This window comes from Mirounga leonina, unplaced genomic scaffold (genome assembly GCF_011800145.1).
Source record: "Mirounga leonina isolate KUSES-001 unplaced genomic scaffold, KU_Mleo_1.0 Mir_83, whole genome shotgun sequence".
Lineage (NCBI taxonomy): Eukaryota > Metazoa > Chordata > Mammalia > Carnivora > Phocidae > Mirounga > Mirounga leonina.
In genome coordinates, this window is record NW_023270826.1 from 2953763 (window position 1) to 2971080 (window position 17318).

Below are 17318 nucleotides of genomic sequence, written 5' to 3' on the forward strand. Positions count from 1 at the left end.
TAAACGAAGGTAAAAAGAGCCTGTGACATCTTTAAGGCACATTGACTCTGATACTCTTAGTTCTGCAGTCCACAGTGGAATACCATCTGCAGCCATAAATGGCAGACCCCCATAGACTCTTCTATGCCTGGGCTTTCCACTTGACACAGCCTTTGCCTTGGGCAAGTAGAATAGACTTATAGCCACCTGCAGAGGCATGCATGGTCAGAGACCCTTGCTTGTCTATCTTTTCTTCTGCCTTCCCTTTTGGAATTTGGCCCTCTCCCCAGTAGACCCAAGATAAACAACACTTGACTGGTTTCCTCACCTACATCTTACTGGACCCTGAGTCTTAGGCCCCGGTTCTCTTAGTCTCTCTCTCACTTCCCCAGTCTCTCCCTATGACAGAGATTCTACTTTGATCTTGTTAACTTGCCTCACTCTTGTCAGTCCTTTCCCTATTTATTATAAGCAGGAACCCTTCCCTCCAGCCCACCTCCAGCCCTAGAATAACAACTATCTGAAGACTTTCCTGACTCTCAAGTTTGACTCAGCCCAGCTTCTCTTACACTGCACTCTGCATACTTGGGATCCTTGATCTTTCCTTGGACATCCTCGTTTTAACTTGGTTTAGGTAGAGCTTGACACATTATTCTGGGACACAGTGGTTGAATGGGTTCCTGGACTCTGTCCAGATTCCCTCACCATCCTCAACTTGCTGCCCAGCTGTCCTGATTCATGCTAGAGCCAAGAGAGGTGATAGAGATATGCAGGCCCTGACAGGCTCATCTACAGACAGAAACTCAAATAGAACTCTGCAGCTCAGCTTATGTTTATGCAGGGTAGTCAGGCAGATAAGCATGGCTCTAGAACTATGCAAAGTGGTTGAAATGCTGATTTTGCTGCCTACCAGCTGCGGGGCTTTGGGCAAGTTGCTTAACTTTTCTGAGTACTGATCTCTTTGCATCACTTGTGAAGGGGGCTGGCACTAGCAATCTTTTGAGATAATTCTGAATACTAATAAGCTAATGCTTGTGAAGGGCTGAGGAGGCAGTCAATATAAGGTAGCTATAATTCTCAAGGCCTTGAGTCGATTCATAAAGGGTTCTCTCTGCCTACCTTCTCTCCTTCTTATCATTTCTTTCAATTTGTCCTAAAAACCATAAGGGATTCATGACATGGTAGGTAGAGAGAGATATCACACAATATGAATAGGTCAGCATATTTGCATTACAATTCAGAATTATTTGAACAGCCTGGTTGAAAAACAGGCCATGATGCTTTTATTCCTCAGTAGTGGGGAAAAGGCTTCACCAGCAACATATTCACAAAACTTTCCCAAGAAGCCCTCAGTCCTTCCTGGAACTAGTAGTTAAAGGATACCACACAACCTCATTAAGGGTAAAATACCCATTAGCACTTTATTATACTGGATATGTAAGAGATTATCTGTATAGCCTACTAAAGTTTAAGAGTCCAGTTACAAAGTAAACATTAATTAAGGGATATTTTTAAATTTTATGACAGAAATCTTTCATGCTGCCAATGTTACAGCAGTTAATCTAGAACACTGGCAGTCATCATACTCACTTGGGTATGGAGTACATTCACTGTGATGAATTTTTATTAGGATTTCTGTTTATTCTTTGCTTGCTGATAAAGGAAGTACTAATGACCGGTTAGTATGGCTAATGAATGTTAAAATCTTCAGCTGTAGAAACAATCAATCAGTCTAATCAAATAGTGTATTAATTTCAAATACTATCTTGCCTGACACCAGACTCTGAGAGTGCTAATAAATAATTGAACTGGTCTTTCAGAGAAGCTCTCTTTGTAACTCTCTGGTTGACTTCAACATTTAGCAGCACGGATTTTCTCTGCGAGTCCCAAACCCAGGGGCTCACACTAGATGCAGGAATTGTGCCATCTGGGTGTGCGTCAGGAGCTTAGCCCAACGGACGCCTATAACTTGGACTTGTCTTCCAGGACACAGTCATTTTCTGACCAAATGCTGCCCTTTGTGGCTTTACAAATGCAAGCCTCAGGAAGTAGAAAACTTACAGTAGCACCTAAAAGAACAAATCCTTTGCTCAACTAGTAGTTGTAGTGGAAATTTTCCATAGGAAAAGATGAGACTTTTAGATGTAATATTGTTTTTTCCCCTCCTTAACTCTCTCTTCCTATACATCTCTTAAATTTATTGCAATTGCTGAAATTTTTTGTATGTCAATTCCTGGGACTATCTGACAAGATCTTTTAGAAAATCATTCACTTTGCACTTTAAGTTTTACATATGAAAGAAGTGCTATTTGTTCTGCCCTCATTCACTCCCTTCTGTTGTGGATTAAATTCTGTCAATATTTTCAATAAAATCTCCATTTCCTCAAGATTTAACCTCAAACATAAAATATCCCCTGGGGGCAAGAAAATACGGAAAGTTTCCAAGAGGAAGGGCATTGGGATATTTATATAACTAAAAAGTTATCTTTGAAAGAAATGATATGTATATAGAGTGATGTAACTTGCAGGAAAATTATTTGGTCGAATGCTCTCTTTGATGATAGCTCAGCAGCCAGTAATGCTCAAGCTAATTAACCATTTGTTGTTGTTGTTTTTCTAGAGAAACTGGTGCTTTTTTAAAAGGCACAAATGTTCTTGTCTTTGATAAAGTGATAAATCAAAAATGGATTTAGACAAAATCTAAAAATATTTGACCAAAACCAAAAGGATGCTGAGTAGTCCATGAGGTTCCAATAGGAGACTGCAATTCCAGAGATAATTCTGAATTAAATTAATTTGTGTGAGGCTCTTTCATTCATAAACTTGCTTCATTGGTGCAGAATTTGGCCTAAACCTAAAGTCTATATAAATAATTGCACACACATACACACACCCCTTCCAGATCTGCTCAAGAAACAAGTGGAATTAATTGGTGCTGGGTTTTTTTTTTTTTTTTTTTTTTTAATTCTTAGAAGCAAGTTATTTATTTCAGCACAATATATACAGAGAAAGTAAAAGAGGCTGGAGAAAAGATGAATGATGAAAGAATCAAGATTCCAATTGTAGCAAGTAACATACATCAGAATTAACTTCCTTCTGTACTTGTATGGCTTTAATTGAATTAGGTCTCCCAGGACTGCATTTCTAGGATTTTCTTAAAATTATAGGTTAAAAAATGGGTTTTTATAAGAGATGAGAAACCATTACCAGCTAAAGTGTGGGGATGAAGGAACCTGACATCATATAAAACACCCCAACAGAGATTTGATAAAGCTACCTCTAGATTCCTTTAATTTCCTTTAAAAATTTGCATCTTTTGAAAAAACTAAAGGAGGTCAAAAAGATCAGCATGAACTGAACTGTTTCAGTCGAATTTCTGGTGCTCTAAATGGGCAAAACCATTAGGAGGTCTTGTAATTTGTGTTCCTCCTATTTATTCCAGATCCAGGAGTTTATTAAGAAGCACCACTTGCAAAGTCTTGGGAATAGAGATTTATCTATAGAAAAGTGGAATGTAACAAAAACATACAAATAAATAAAAATGATAAAAACAGAAACATGATTAACTGTAATTGAGTAAAGATCTGCGTATTTACCTTAGAGCAAAAAGCAGGCCACATGGAAGTTTGAGATGGTGGACAGGAAGGAGAAATAATACATATAGATCAGGGTGGGGGAATCAAATTAAACAAGGGGAAATTCCAACTTTCATATATTTGCTCTGTTTTTCTGATGCAATTATTTTCTCTTGCCTCCCCCTCCAAATCTAAAACCAGAGTTACTGAGCATTAGATGCAAAATTGTTTTCCTAAATTTGACTTAGGTGGAAATTTTTTAAAAACAAAAACAACATCAACAACCATAACAAATTGCTAGTTCTCAGAAAATGGAAAGACAGCTTTTAAGAGAACTCAGAGTTTGTTGTAATCTGCCTCTTTTAGGGGCAGAGATAGATTCAGAGTTAGATGAAAAAGAAATGGGATGAAAAAAAAATGTTCACTAAATGTTTATCAACCATTTGGGGATTTAGGGCAGAAACTCAAATAGATCTGAGTGTAAATCCTGGATCCCCTCTCTCACATGTTAGCTCTGTGGTCCTGGGCAAGTTATTTAACAGTTAGTAGTTACTTAGTTCAACTATTTAATAGGCCTCAGTTCCATCAATTGTGTATCCAAGATAATCACAGCACATTGGGTCTACCTTAGGGAGTGTTGGGACCTTCAAACGAGAAAACGTATGTCAAGTCCTATGGGATGGGGGGGAGGCAGGGGGTTGGCACACAGTAGGCGCCAATGACTGGCAGCTATCAGCATAGATTCCCTTTGCTGAAGTGGGACAGGACTGACAATTAAATAACCATAACTATGTTTGCATGAAGACTGGTGGCTGGTTGACTAATCTCTTTAGGACAACCACATGCATGGAATTTAATGAAATAAACATCAATTAGATCCCTTACTCACTCCCACTGCTGTAAATGGGGTGTGGGTTTGTCTTTGTCCTGACTGGGCTTATCCCTTAGGAATAACCAGATGAGAAAAGACACCTGCCCAGCTCTCAGCAAGGCCCATAACTCAAGCACTTTCTATTTCCTGAAAATAATCTTTTTTAAAAAAAAAAAGGCAGGTCCATTGTCTGTGAATTTCTATCACAACTGACACATGAGAGCAATCAAATCCTGCTCACTATCTATCAGATTGACAATAATGTTAAAGTAACTTGTCTCAGCTCAGAAAATGCTTTGAAAGTCTATCTCACACTAATGATCAAAAACTGTTCTAGTGAATGCTCTTTTTCAATAACAAAGCTGATCAGAAACTCAAAACAGACAAGTAAAACCCAAAGTCATCTCACAAATCTCACTAAAATGAGTACTGACATGGACATATTTCCTAGTCTTGACGATACAGACATTTCTGAAATAGTTGAAAATGAAAAATCCATTAGATGTTGTTTTAAAGTGAGTTTAATAATAGCAAAAATTGCCTTAGTTCTCAACAGGGCCCAGGGACAAAAGAGAGTCCAATATTAAGAATCAGGGGCTTTCCTCCCGATGTAAACTCCACGAGGGCAGGGGCTTTGTCTGTCTTCTCTTCACTAGAGCCCCCAAACCTGAAACAGTGCCTGACAGAAAGCAGGTTCTCAAAAACCTTTACTGAGGTAACTGCATGAAGAAAGACTTGGCTGTGGTCTCATGAACTATTGAAGAGATCTGGGGAAAGGTCCCGAAGTTACATTCTGCCATGGTGAAACTACCTAGAAAATTTCTGACTTTCTAGCTGGTGCCACCTCTCAATTATAAAAGCTAGTATCCTCAAAAACATTATGCTCAGTGAAAGCCATAGAGAAAAAGTCACATGTTGTATGGCTTCATTTATATGAAATTTCAGGCTAGGTAAGTCCATAGAGACAGAATAAAAATTGGTGGTCACCAGGGGCCTGAGGGAAAGAAAAGGGAGGCAATTGCTTAACATTTGTGGGGTTTCCTTTTGGGGCAATGAAAATGTTTTGGACTTAGATAGAAGTGATGGTTACACAACACATGAATGTACTCCATGTCAGTGAATTGCTCACTTTAAAATGATTAATTTTATGTTATGCTAATTTACCCCAATTAAAAAAAACAGAACAGGCACCTGCGTGGCTCAGTCACTTAAGCATCTGCCTTTGGCTCAGGTCATGATCCTGGAGCCTTGGGATTGAGCCCTGCATTCGAATCTGCTTCTCCCTCTCCCTCTGCCTCTCCCCCCACTTGTGCGCGTGCTCCCTCTCTCTTTCAAATAAATAAAATATTTAAAAAATAAAATAAAATAAAATAAAATAAAATAAAATAAAATAAACAAACAATCTAATAGGAGTCTTCAGTCCTGTTGAGTTTCAGAGCCTGTAACACCATCAAACATAACAGGACTTCATCACTCTATTGAGGAACTTGCTTATAAAAATATTACAAGAGGGGCGCCTGGGTGGCTCAGTTGGTTAGACGACTGCCTTCGGCTCAGGTCATGATCCTGGAGTCCCGGGATCGAGTCCCGCATCGGGCTCCCTGCGCGGCGGGGAGTCTGCTTCTCCCTCTGACCCTCCTCTCTCTCATGCTCTCTGTCTCTCATTCTCTCTCTCTCAAATAAATTAAAAAAAAAAATATTACAAGAGATAATATTTCTGAATTCATTTATATCTCAGTGCATATATTATCAAATAAAGATAATTTTTTATTACACACTCCTTTGGTCTGTGCACATGCTCATCATTCTCAGAAACGCTGAAGAAAAGAGCATGCCGTGTGTACCACTTCTCTTGGTTCAACTTCATTCGTTTTGATGCAGCCAGCAGTCTCTTGAGGAGGGAGGAGTGGGATTAATAGAGCCCTTATTTGCTGGGATAGTCCAATCTCCTTTGACCTTATTTTACTGGATTCCTCTGTAGTATTTGACTCCATTTTTCTTGAATTTTTTCCTCTTTTGATTACTTTGATGCTAAGCCTCCTCATAAAATCCGTTTCAGTTGCCTTTTAGATGACAGTATGTCTCACAGTTCTGTCTTGCTTCTTTTCACCCTACAGACTCCCCTGCCTTGAGTTTAGCCACATTGCTGTTGTCTATTATTTTGCAGGGTATATAGGCTATGTTGAAGAGAAAGGAACTCAAGAGAAAGTTTGGGGGGGGAGGGGGACATTGCAAGAAGAGGGAACAGTAAGAAGCAAAGGCACATGGGATAGAGCTTTATGGGTACTTTTATAGGAGGGAAGAGCAACCAGCAAACGAAACAAACAGCAGGAAAATCCAAGTAGGACTGGTATAATATTCTGGGAGCTGAGAGAAGGGGACATTTAAAGCAGTGGGTGCTTAAGAGTGTCAGAACAGTAGAAAAGATAAGGAGAATGGGAGGTGAGGGAAAGCCACCGAATTAGCAAGAAGAAAGTCATTTGTAACCTTAGAGAGGTAAGGTCCTAGAGGCTGGGAGGTGAGGAAATGAGCATCGGATGTGTCAGCCTGAAGGAACCCCAGATCCACAGTAAAACTGCTGTTGAAATTGGGAGCCCTGTCCTACCAGGTGCTCTTCACCACCTTTCTTGTCCTCCAGCATCAGTCTTGGAAGGGGAATAGAAGTGGAGCGACCACGGAAGCCAAAGAATGTGCAAGGTTCAATAAACAAGGTGATCATGAGGCTGTAGGAAGGAATTCCACAGACGAAAGAAGGATCCATAAAATATAAGCCCTGCTTTCTTCCCTTTCTGCAACTTCAGTTTCACTGGAGAGCCTGCCCCACAGGAGGGCTATTTAGATTAAGAAGCAATATGTTTGCGCCAATCAATTAAGGACATTTAGATATTGTCACAATCACTAAAGAACTCGTAGGTGCAGTAGCCTCAGTGTTGGTAGTACTAAAGCCACGTAGCAATAGTCAGACGCCTTGCTCCAAGCTATGTTGTCCTTAAACACATTAATTCTTGTACAAATCATTACTTGTATCTCTTAGGCATCCACTGTGGAAAAAAGGTACCTTCCCACCCAGCTCTGGAGTGTTTTACCAGAAGTAATTAGAAAAACCATCTTACTATCATTGGTAAATAAATTATTCTGTCTTGACTGTTGCATTATATGCAAACATATTGACACTTTCATCATAGTCACAACAGACTAAATAGGAAAATTACTTATTTTTCTCTTCTTCGTCCCTATTTTGTTTCCCTGAAAATTTTTCCCCAGAGTTTCAAGAAAGTAACTAAATTCAGAATTGCTTAAAAATGAATCAAAAAGAGAACTTAGGAAGAAATTTTTAAATAAAAGAATGTCTTTATCTGACCTCTTCAGTATTATAAAGAACGGAAACAAATAAAAGGAAGTACAGAAGAAACATAACTTCGGTAAAGTTGTAAAAACCCAACCACAATAAAATGGTGGCATTTTCTACACTCTAGCACGTGGTAAACCTACTTGGATGACAATGACTGGAACCACATGTCAAGTCTCGTAAACAACTTTCTTCCCCCTAATGATAACATCTGGCCTCATTTTTCTGGCATTGTTTTAGCTGTTTAGTGTTTGCCTTTTGACAGTCAGGACTGACATAACATTTGAGTTTTGTGCCTCTGGATGTTGTTTTTGCCTCACCTTTGCCTTAGTGAAAAGTAGACTCTTGTCGCTCCTTTATAATAAGGATCTCCCATTAATAAAAACCTGCATTTTTTAAAACCTACGAGCACATTCGTAGTAAAGAGGAGGTGAAAAGTGCTGTCAACAAATGAAGTTTCCTAGCACACAGGCTTCTCTGTGACATAGACTTGGGTTTCCAAGTTCAGACTGAATTTTAAGAACACGAGATTTGTGGCATGCTCCTGAGGTAGCCTAATGTATAAGGAGAGCCTTGCCAACATGCTGAGGTCTGCCTGGAAAGCCAAACATCGGATAATGCTCTTTACAAAGTACGTATTAGTTGAGAGAATTGTGTGTCTTTTCATTCTCACCATTAAGAGCCAACACGGTGTTATTATTGTTCTTAATTGTTTGCTCCTCTCAGATAAATAGGGTGTGGGTGGTTTCGTTTTGGTTTTTATTTTTTTTAATTCTAAGACTGTGATTACAACGCAATGTTCGGAGAAAAAAACTAAGACTAAAATGTTGGCCAATTTTGATAAACCAGATTATCAAAAATGGTACATATAATTTTAGTCTCTTTTCCCTCCCAATCAATCAAACTTATCTTGCTTTTCTGAGTTTATCATCTGATTGGCCCAAGGTTTAAGATGATTAACAGGCAGCTCATCTATGATTCACTTTCTTATGATGGCTTAACCCTTGTTTCTATTATCTGATTTTATTTCATTTGATTTATACCTTTAATAGACTCCTTTAAAGGTAATTGCTTTCAGACTTAGGGAGAGCTAAACATTCTCAGAATTGCTAGAACATCTCCCTGGCATTGTCACTATTCCCTCCATAAAAGTGATGAGAGAGTATACAAGTTACACTTGATGCTGGAAAAGCTGCTTGAAATTTCAGGATGAATTTTCCTATAAGGTAATAAACATCTTTGAAGTAAGTTTCCAAGAGATTTTATACTTTTGATTCCTAGAATCCTTAGACACGTTAAAAATGCAGAATCCCTGGGGGGATTTTTCTTTTTGCGATCTCAAGAAATATTAAGGATCCTAAGATCCGATTATATTTAAAAACTGTCTTGATTGCAATAGGAGCTCTGGTCCTGGTCTCTCATGGAGGAGGCACTTGAGAGTTTTGAATGTTGGAACATTAATTCAAACTGTAACCCAAATCAAAGGTTCCCAAGTCAAACACATATAAATTTCATTCTAGAGAAAAAATGATCTCAAAATGTGAATTCATTTTGTAAATTAAAAAAAAAATAAAAAGCTATATTAGAGGTTTAGGGTCACCTTAATCCCTTAAAATCCTTTTGCAAGGCAAAGGCAAAAATAACCAAAAGTAACTCTAAGCCCCAAACCCTTCAGATAGGGATCCTTAAGATGGCAATTTAGAGAATATGCTGAGTTTATAGTCCAGGGAGGCAAGACACCAACCAGCCGGTGGAGCTAATTACCTGGGCAAGACCTGCTGAATTTTCTACTCTAGGCACTCGACAACAGTAGCATTTGTGACTTATCCCTGCTTTGTTTGCAGCCCGTGCATGGCGTAGCATACGTTGACTACATAAACCTTGACTGCTTTTTTTTTTCTTTTTTCCTTAATAAATAGCAAGTAATCAGGGTACTATAATGTAGGTGACCTCCAGCTCTTACCAAATCAACAATATTTTTCAAAGGTCTACTTTACACAAGACATTCTCCTGGCAAACATCACCGCTGCTATTAGGAAGCGTGGGGAATACATGGAGAACTAGAGATCCCTTATGTTTATCTGCAGATAGGCTCCATACCAAGGTAACAAAGCGTGATTTTTTTCTCCAAATTTAAAGTCCCTCCTCCCACCAAATTAATCATTTTCTCTCGTTATTTAGCAAAATCACTAGATGAGCTGTGACTCCATAAACTTTAGGAACTCATTTATTATGTTGCCTGATCAGACCTTGCATTTATTTACACAGTGTACCCATAAAACCCAGCTTTCATTAGTGCTGGGGAGGAACAGTCCTGCTCCCTACGCTGGGGAAGGTGAAGCTGGAGAAGATAATTAACCATGAAACAATAAGGAGGCTTGCTGGGTAAGCAGTAGTGTGAAAACAGTTACTACTCACAAAAGAGGGGAAATTAGCTTGCTGGATAAAAAAGGAAGTGTCAGATTGAAGACTGAAAGGCCTGCCAACAGAAGTAGATAGCTCTATGCATCATTAATGAAATTTTTTAACACTTAAACGCCACAGCTGTCCACATTTAAATGCATGTAAATGCCATGTGTTTCCAGAGATTAATATGCATGTTGAAATATTTCTTTTCCCCTTAAACTTCGAGATGTTGTCTCTGTCTGTTTCATTTCACCTACTTTCTCTCCAAGAATAAAAATGCACCAGCTCTCTCAGCATTGTGTCCTCATTTCCAAAACCCACGTATGCCGAGCATCCCCGAGATGGGCAGCACGCTCATTATATTTTAACAAACACATTATTTTACATTCATAATACCGATATTTTAGTAAACAGAAAGTTTGTTTTGATTTTGCTGCTTCACAGAGTGAAGACTTACGATGTGCGTTTCCTTTCAAAACTTCCTCGTGGAGCATTAGTGCTCCCGAAGCAGCCCCATTTTGGCAGAAATTCAGTTCTGTGAAGTGCCCAAAGAAATAGAATAAACAAACACTGCTCCATGCAGCTGGTAAGATAATTTACATATTACTGCACACCAAACATGAAGACCTGAATATGGATTAGAGCGCCGGTGATGACACAAATGTCATATAGATAAAGAGAAACAAAATCCAACACATCGTTGTTTATTTTGCCACTGCTACTGTAGGAGTTCCTCTCAGAAAGAAAAAAAAATACAGAGGAACTGCTTTTGGAAAATTGGATTCCCTTCCCTCATTTGAAGTGGCTTCTTTCAGACCGTGAAACAAGAAAAAGAGCAAAAAGGCCTGGATCCTTTGGATCCCTTCATATTCTGTGCTTTTGTCTTGTGAGTTCAACCGATTGCAATTATGCCTCGATTTGAATGACATGGGTTAGTCATCGTACAGGAATGACCTTTAATATACAGATACCTGAATCCCTACCTCGCCCTTGTGCCGCCCTTGATAATTCTGGCTGAGCGCATTGCTCTTTAAGGCAGGTCCAGTAGGCCATCTGGGCCCATTAAAGCTCTAGCTGGGAACATACCACAGAGTGGACAGAACTTGCCTAGAGTCCTTAGCTAACTTCTCTTCTCTCCTCATTCCTGCACATGCCGATGGCATGCTTGCTTCAAATGAGTTGACCCTTCTTGTTCATGGCTAGATGTATGGGCATCCTAGGGAGGAAGGGACAACTCTCTAGATATTTATTGCCATAATAATATGGCAACCTTTCCAGTTCTTGGGGATGACAAGAGCTATATGAAGAGCTAAGAAGGTAACAACAAGTGATGATGGTGACAAGGTGAGGAATAAAGAGAATGCCAGATTTTTTTTTTTTAAGATTTTATTTATTTATTCATGAGAGACAGAGAGAGAGAGAGAGAGGCAGAGGGAGAAGCAGGCTCCCAAGGAGCAGGGAGCCCGATGTGGGACTCGATCCCAGGACCCTGGATCATGACCTGAGCCGAAGGCAGACGCTTAACCATCTGAGCCACCCAGGTGCCTGAGAATGCCAGATATTTTTAGCTTCCACCAAATTAAAACTTCTTTATCCCACATTGGACAAGGGTGACTTTTCTTATATGCAAAAACTGCTCTTGAAATGGGATTATTTTAGGAACTTCTAGTACTTTAATATTTAGAAGTAATTGTCATGATACTTACTTTCGCTTAAGTGTAAAAACAAGGGGAGAAATCAGGGCCATGCAGGAGAATCTAGCTGGTTAGATATCGTTAAAGTTTAATAGTCAAGGAATGTTCTTTAACATTGAAGAAACAAATCATTTGAGAAAGGTCAAGGGAGTTGGGAGTTATTTTACCTGGTGGGGGAAAAGGCTATACAGGGACTTATTTTCCACAGCATTTGGAAGGTTACCATGACTAGGACAATGAAAAAGTTCTCTCTTTCCAAAACTCCAAACTCAAGAAATGGAATTACACTGCAGCAAGAAAAAGAAGGTGAGACTCACCAGAAGGATTTGCTATTGAAAGGGCAAATAAACATTCTCATAGACTCCCATGAAAGCTTGTGAAAAATCTATCCCTAGACTTTTTTAAAGACAGAAGGGAGAACAGTGTGGTTCAGGATAATCCTACATACCACTTCTCAAACCAAGCTTCCTAAAATAAATCCTTTCATGGTATTACTCCTGTCATTAAAAACAAAACAAAACAAACCAAACACCAACAACTTTCAGTGGCTTTTTTCTCTTCTAAATTATTCTGACTGACTTTTAAGGCATTCTATAATCTGGTCATATAAAAATGACCAAAATTTAATTTAATGCTTCCAAAGCTGACCTTCACCACAGTAAATGCCCCATGAATATCCCCTGCTCACTCATGTCGCCATGCCTCTGTTCATAGCAACTACTCAATAAATATTTTCTGAATGAATGAATGAATGTGGTTTCTATTGCCCTCACCAAGTCTCCCAAAATTCAGTCTTAAACTCCTCTATAAAGATTGATCTGGATACTCTGCCCTCAGCGGTTTCTCTCTCATTTGATTCATACACCAGTGATAGAATCATACAATTTAGTATTGACATTTGTTTAATCATTCAACAAATGTTCACCGAACGCTTACTGCATAGTACGGCCCAATCACTGAGCAGATAGAAAGGTGAACTGAGCACAGACTCACCTCTCAAGTATCTTGCAGCTTTGTATTTAGTTTTGTAATTGGTGCTGTCATTTTCAGCTCAAACACAGATTGGAATAATTATTGTCTCATTTATGTCAATATTATCTTACTATCGCTCCATATAGCTTGCCAATTTCTTCAGAGTGAAGATCATGTCCTGTTGTACTTCTGTGTAGATAAATCTCTGAACAATGCTGAGCATATAGTAGGTACTTAAGGTACTCTTGATTATGTACCAATAGGTTCAGTCCCTTCCAATTCCATGACCCAATGTAATCAGACAACAAACCTTCCTTGCAAATAGGTAAAATATTCAGAATCCAACTCTTGCATAATCAGCAATGATATACTGATGGTACTATGACTATGGGAAGAATATTTAACCTAAGTTAAAATACCTTTGGTTTTTCAGACTTAGGGCCTATGGATTTGCCTTTACTATCTTGCTTTACTATACTTTTCTATGCAAAAATTTGCTTTTTCAATATTGGTATTTCAATTTTAACCCCCTCAATGACAAAACAAAATCTTTTCTTGACATTCAGCAAACTTAGTCATTTATATGTTAAAAAATCATAAACACAAAACTCTAGTGAAACAACAGACCTATAATATTAGACCTGAATAAAAAAGAAAAGTAGAGTAAATCTGATCTTCCTATAGCAGGATAAGAAAATTATTTGACCCTACTGGCATTTTCAATTAAATGTTTTCTCTTCAATCAAAATTTAAATGTGACTATTGCTTCAAGATCACCGGGTTGGTATTAAGGCTTAATACCTATTATTTCTAGACCAGTGCTTCCCAATCTTTTTCAAGTTATGACATATCAAAAATGCTAATATAGACTTGCTTACCAGGAAGGAAGGAAGAGGTGCCTCACTACAGAAGGCAAATGGCCTGGACTCCTCCCAGGCCCTGCCCAGCATCACCCCCTCTACCCCTCCACCAGGCGGGATGAAGGTTTCAATATCTTAGCTCACCTCTAACTAATTCAAGGTACATGGATGGGAAGCTATACTTGACATAAATATAATTAGAGGTTTCTTTGATTGGGAAAGCCATGAATATATGAGAAGGTGGAGAAGTGGGTCAATGAAGACTGAATTAATGGCAATTTGATACAGGAAGAAAAAATAAGTAAGTAGACTAAAGAAAGTTAATATGAACTTTGTAGACAATGTCATTCATTCAACAAAATATATTCAGCAAATTCATTCAGCACATATTTATTGACTGTCCTGTCCTGAATAAAACAGACAAGTTTTAGTGGGTAAGATTTACCTAGTGGGTAAGATTACAATCTGTGATAAGATATAAGAAGCGAACTTGATCTACTCCAAGAGGTCAAGAAAAGCTTGCCTGAGGAAGTGGTTCTTCCCCTGATTTGTGAAGGATAATAAGAATTATCTGGGAGGCAACTCACAGCATGGTGAGTGGTAAAGGCAGAAGGAACAAGGCTCTCAGGCAGGAGGAACATGCTGCATTTGGGGGCCTGACAGCAGGTAGTGGGTCTGGCCTGCAGAGACAGGATATGTGACTGGAAATAAGTCTGCAGAAGCAGGCAAAGTGGAGTGATCAGAAGAGTGTTTTTTAAAAGATTACATGGGCTGCAGGCTAGAGATCAGACTGGAAGGGGGCCAAAACTTGATGGGAGGAAGACAACTTTAGACGTTACTGCAGTGATACAGGTAAACGGAATAACTAACATTTCCTGAGCACTTTCTCTGTGCCACGTAATATCCTAAACACTTTATGAGAGATGCCAATAGCTCCGACTAAGGGGGCGTAATGTTAGGGAAAACTGGATGGACTTCAGAGCTCTTTTGAAAGTAAAACTAATGGGGCGCCTGGGTGGCTCAGTTGTTAAGCGTCTGCCTTCAGCTCAGGTCATGATCCCGGAATCCCGCGATCGAATCCCGGGATCGAGCCCCACATCGAGCCCCGCATCAGGCTCCCTGCTCTGCGGGAAGCCTGCTTCTCCCTCTCCCACTCCCCTTGCTTATGTTCCCTCTCTCACTGTGTCTCTCTCTGTCAAAAAATAAATAAAACCTTAAAAAAAAAAAAAAAAAGTAAAACTAATAGGATTTGAAAAACATTTCTAAAAAACATGATTTTAATGGGTTTAAATATTCCAACAACTTACAGTTTACTTAAGTACATATTATAAATCCCTATTGTTTCCATTTATGCTTGATTTTTTAAATAAGACATGATAGACATATTCATATAAATGGCTCAGATTATTTTCTGAGAGTAAATTTGAGAAGAATAAATACTAGGCCAAAGGGTGTGACAACTTTTAGGATATTGATAAGTAGCTAAACACGTAATTATGCCAGCTTGCAACCCATTCTCACCTCTCTAACACGGGAATATGTCATTAATTTTCCCTCCTTTTGATGGGTAAGAAATAGCAATTTACAAACTATGTTACTTTGCATTTTTTTCATTACTAATTGGATTGGATATTTATTCATGGGATTAGTAACCATTTGTATTTATTACTTTGTATTTATTTATCATTTGATCATACCCTTTGCCCATTTTTTGAGAATTTAGAACTAACTGGATGGGCAATTATTAGGGCAAATGGTTTATGTAGTGTGAAAGGATTTTAATACAAAATGGAACTGGAGGATAGAGACTGGAGAATCTCACACATTCTCCCTCAGAAGAACAGAACTTAGGAACTGAGAAACTAGATTTATCTTAAATTCCTGACTTACACAAGATTGAGACTTATCTCCTGATCAATGATCTGCCAAGAATCTCTCCCCATCCTCAAGTCAATGAACTTATTGCTTGGACTCTGGCTGGACTTCCCAACCTTTATACTCTTTGCCTATAAATACAGCTCACCCCAAACCCTCCGTGGACTCACCTGTAGCTTGCTACAGCATGCATTTCCTGAATTACAATTCCTCTGGATTCCTGAATAAACTCAATTTCTAGTCATTCGAGCTTGCCTCAGTTTACTCCTTACTTAGGTTGACAGTAGTCAGAGTGGGGCTAGTATATGTGGCTTGGAAGTTTATGAACTCAAATTTGCAAGCAAAATGGAGCTACAACATATCCTTGTTCAGTGGGATAACATCATTCCAATGGTATTTCTGTCAGTAAAGCCAGACAGTGGTATGCTGAGTGACTAAAGAGGCTAGTTGGAAATCAACACACTGACAGGGAGTCTACTCTAGCCATTAAGCTGTGCCAGGAGTGGACTAAAACGGGAATGGTGAAAACAGAAAAAGGAGAGTGTGACTTTTCATCAACTCGTCACCCCCAAACTACTCAGGAAATAGAAGCCTACATCCAGCCCCAAACCACTTATACCAACAATAGTTCCATTTCTACAGATTCTCTATCAAAAAGGTCCGCACTCCTTCGGGAATCACTCTCACTGCTTTTGGGCTTACTGTTCATAGCCCTTCTGCTTCAATCTAGGTTTGAAACTCCTCTGCTTGATCCTATCCTGCATCTTAGATTTCTCTTGGATTTACAGCCTGCAGCCTTGGATCAGGTTTGCCCTTCTACTGCAGCTAGTACTAAACTCCGGGGCCCTAGTTTGGGTTAGAACACTTCATTTCTTATTTTTCTTTCAAAGATTTTTTATTTATTTATCTGAGAGAGAGTGAGAGAAAGCGTAACGAGGGGAGGGATAGAGCAGAGAGGGAAAAGCAGGCACCCTGCCTGAGCAAGGAGCCCGATGTGGGGCTCGATCCCAGGACCCTGAGATCATGACCCAAGCCTAAGGCAGATGCTTAACCGACTGAGCCACCCAGGCACTCCCTAGAACACTTCATTTCAACTAGTGCTGAGGACTTCTGATTTTAGCTCTGATAGGTAAAGAGCTTTGGATGTTGTCACTCCTGTCTTCAAAAGAAGGAAAAGCTAAACAAAGTGAAGGCCAGTGACTTTTCTTGTACCCATCCAAGCACTGAGGTTGCCAGGAAAACTGATATTCTGAAATCTTAGAAGCAGGCAAGTCCAGACAATCACAAATGAGATCTACTTACTGAAAGCAGAAGCTACTAGAGCCATAACTGGTTGGAACTCCTAGCTTTCCTGTCTCCCTGAAGGGGTAGGAAAACTAAGAAACATTTATAAAGGACACAGCCCAAGGGCACACGCTCACTAAAACTGAGAGTTAATCTTTTTTTTTTTTAAGGATTTATTTATTTATTTGGAGAGAGAGAGAGAGCGTGCACGAGTGGGAAAGGCAGAGGGAAAGGAAGAGAGAATCTGAAGCAGACTCCACACTGAGCAGGGAACCCAATGTGGGGCTTGATCTCATGAGCCTGAGACCACAACCTGAACTAAAACCAAGAGTCAGATGCTCAAGTGACTGTACCACCCAGGTGTCCCAAACTGAGAGTTAATCTTAAAATTATAAAACACTTCTCCTCCCCCACTCATTATCTACACCACATAGAGTGCCAGTAGAGAGTGGA

General features: G+C 39.3%; 1 protein-coding gene across 1 annotated transcript in view; it reads right to left on the reverse strand.

Moving 5' to 3' along the window:
- LOC118002845 (A-kinase anchor protein 6-like) overlaps positions 1-17318 on the reverse strand; it is a 286400-nt gene that overhangs the window by 12149 nt on the left and 256933 nt on the right. The window lies entirely within an intron of this gene.